Raw genomic sequence first — 3,190 nt, 5'->3', positions numbered from 1 at the left:
CCCCAGCCGGGCGACAGAGCCCGCCCCCCCCGCCGCTTCCACCTCCCCATTGGCGCTGCCTCCGCTGCTCATTGGACAGAATCGCCGTCGCTCAACTTCCAGGCGCAGGAGTGGGAGGGGAGAGGAGGCGGGGCGCAAGGCGCGCTGGGAAATGTAGTTCACGGGGAGCTGAGGGCCTTGGGTTGTGTCAAAGAAGGGTGGGGGGCATCGGCATGGGGGAGGTCTGCATGGGTGAGGGTGGGGATGCAAGAGTGAGGGTGCAGGGAGGAGGGTGTGTGGGGTGGGGGGGATGCAGGGGTGGGAGGTGCATGCGTAAGGTGGTCTGGAGGGGTGGGGTGTCTGGGGATGAGGGTAGGGGGTGCATGGGTGAGGGGGTCTGCGAGGCTAAGGGTGGGGCCTGCGTGGGTGATGGTGCAGATGATGGGGTCTGTGGGGGTGAGGGGCATGGGGTGAGGGGTCGTGTGTGGGGATGAGGGGAGGGGATGCATGGGTGGGGGGTACCTAGGTGAGGTGGTCTGCAGGCATGAGGGGGTCTGCAGGGGTGAAGGTGTGTGGAGTGGTGAAAAGGTCTGGGGTGAAGAGGGTGCACAGATGGGGTGGGGGCATGGGTGAGTGAGCAGAAGAAGGGGGCAGGTTCATGGGTGAGGGGGTCTGTTCGGGGTGCTCCCTATGGTTGACGTTTGGGTTTAATGATTTAGGGCCCCTATAATTATAGAAATCCATAACATGCAGTTCTTCAACCTCCTGCTTCAGGGTTTAAACCAGTCTCTGGGTAGCAGAGACCAGGATGAGAGTTATGTAGGGGGCAGATCAGTCCACATCTGCTCCTGCAGGCTTCTTACACCTTCTGCCGCAGTGTTGGGCGCTGGCCCCTGCCCTGTCAGAGACAGCAAACTGGGCTAGCTGGACCTCAGGTGTGCTCTAATCTGGCCATTGCTACGTTCCTCTGTGGCGTCTGCACATCTGAACAATTCTGGCCCAGTGCCTGAAGTACTGCCCACTCTCATCCTGTTAGCACAAGGCTCAAACGATTCAGTGTGTTTTCCAGCAGCCCCAGCTCCCGGAGTCATGTGATTACATAAGACTCCCAGCTTTCATTTTTAAAAAAGAACAGTTTCTAGCCCTGCTCGTTGTGGAGAAAAACTTGGAACCATGACCCCTAAGGGCTCATGCCCGGCAGGCAGAGAAAAAAAGTTTATATTTAAGATCTCATGGTTTTTAAGCTAATCCCCTGATTTGGGAGGCAGGATTCTGTAATGTCTGGCATTGGCCATACTGAGCCTCTCTGGGCCACAAATGCATCTGCAGGTTTTGTGCCCTTGCCCTGCTGGGGGTCAGGTGTGTTATTTATATGGTACCACATGTGTGTCACCCCACCAGCGCCCTAGCACCGCATACCCGGCAGCAGGGGGACTATACCCAGCCAATCACGATCCTCAGCTTTGGTCTAGAGGCTTCCTGCAAACAAGCTGAGACAACATTATAATACATTTACAAAGTCACTTGCAGGCAGCCAGCCCCTATCCAACTCCACCCCATTGTTGTTATAGTCTAGCAGTGCCTCCACACAGCCTGGATCAGGGCCCCAGCGTACAGACAGATGGAGGCACTGGAGAGCTGCCCGTTTTGATACAGGCAGACCAAGAGAGGAATGTTATTTCCATTTGACAGGTGGGAAACAGAGGGCTTTAAGATTAAGCCAGTGGCCCAAGGAGTCTTGGGTAGAGCAGGAATTTGAACCAAGGTCTCTATAAGCCCTAGTCTAATGGCTTAGCCACCAGGCCATCCACTCCATCCTCTCTTACTTAGTCTCATCCTCATTTGCTGAATCCTGGCTGCATTCCAGCCCGGACGATCTTCAGGGCAGGGATTTTATCTCTGTTCCAGGGAAGAGCCGTTTCAGTCCTCGGATGTATGAACAAGGGACTCACAAGATGGAGCAGAGAGGTTATGTCGCCTTCGTATGTGGCCCTGGTGCGAGCGCTGCCGGGATCCTGGGCCCAGTTCTGGTGCCCACAGTTCAAGAAGGATGGTGATAAATTGAAGAGGGTCCCACAAAGAGCCACAGGAATGATTACAGGATTAGAAAACCTGCCTTAGAGTGAGAGACTCCAGGAGCTCCATCTCTTTAGCTGAACAAAGAGCAAGGGAAAGGGTGACTTGATCACAGTCTAGGAGTATCTACCCAAGGAACAAACATTTAATAACGAGCTCTTCCATCTAGCAGAGGAAGGTCTAACACGATCCAACGACTAGAAGTTGAAGCTAGAGAAATTCAAACTGGAAATAAAGTGTAAATTTTTAACCAAGAGGGTAATTAACCGCTGGAACACCTTACACCGGATCATGGTGGATCCTCCATCGCTGTCCATTTTTAAATTGAGATTGGATGTTTTTCTAACAGCTCTGCTCTAGGAATTATTGTGGGCAGGTCTCTGGCCTGTGTTCTACGAGAGGTGAGACTGGACGATCACAGTGGTCCATTCTGGCCTTGGAATCTATGACCTGCCCATCTTTGGGCATCGCACAGAGAGTAAATGAGAGGGGAATTTGCTCTCTGCAGCCCATTCAAGCCTTGTCCTTTCCCAAAGCCACTAACCAGGGCCAATTAGTGACACCTGCCATGGTGGCTTTAGTTCTGTGACCTCCTGTCCCAGCAGAAGCTGGACTAAGACATTTATCTCCCAAAAGCCATCAGATGATCATGACTTTAGGTCCCTGGCTCCAATAGAAGCGGAGGTGAAAAACTATATCCCATTATCACTCTCCTGAGTCATCCAACCCCCCACATCTAAGAACTTAAACCATCATCATGATGATGGCAAATCCCAGGGGACACAGCCTCCTGGGAAACAGAAGACCTCCTGGATAGATCTCTAGCAAGGTGCTGAAGGTAGTCTGGTTCCATTTTCAGTTTATAGCCGTCATTGGCAATCTTGTTGCTCCCCAAAGCTTTTGATGCCCATGTGGTTGCCACCATGTAGCAGCATTCCTTGGTAGCCATGCTTTGGAACTCGTTGGTCTTCCATTCTAACAATACCAAGAAACCCATCAAATCCAAACCAGCGCTGATCACAGCAGGAGCTGAGTTTGGGCTGGAATATCCTCATTTCTGATCTTGTCCTGCCACTTGATATGGAGCAGCTGATGAAGACAAGACTCAAAAACATCAATCCAGGAGTGTTCTTCA

This window comes from Caretta caretta, chromosome 2, assembly GCF_965140235.1.
Source record: "Caretta caretta isolate rCarCar2 chromosome 2, rCarCar1.hap1, whole genome shotgun sequence".
NCBI lineage: Eukaryota > Metazoa > Chordata > Testudines > Cheloniidae > Caretta > Caretta caretta.
The sequence above is the reverse complement of the archived record's forward strand: the minus strand, read 5'-3'. Positions refer to the sequence as shown.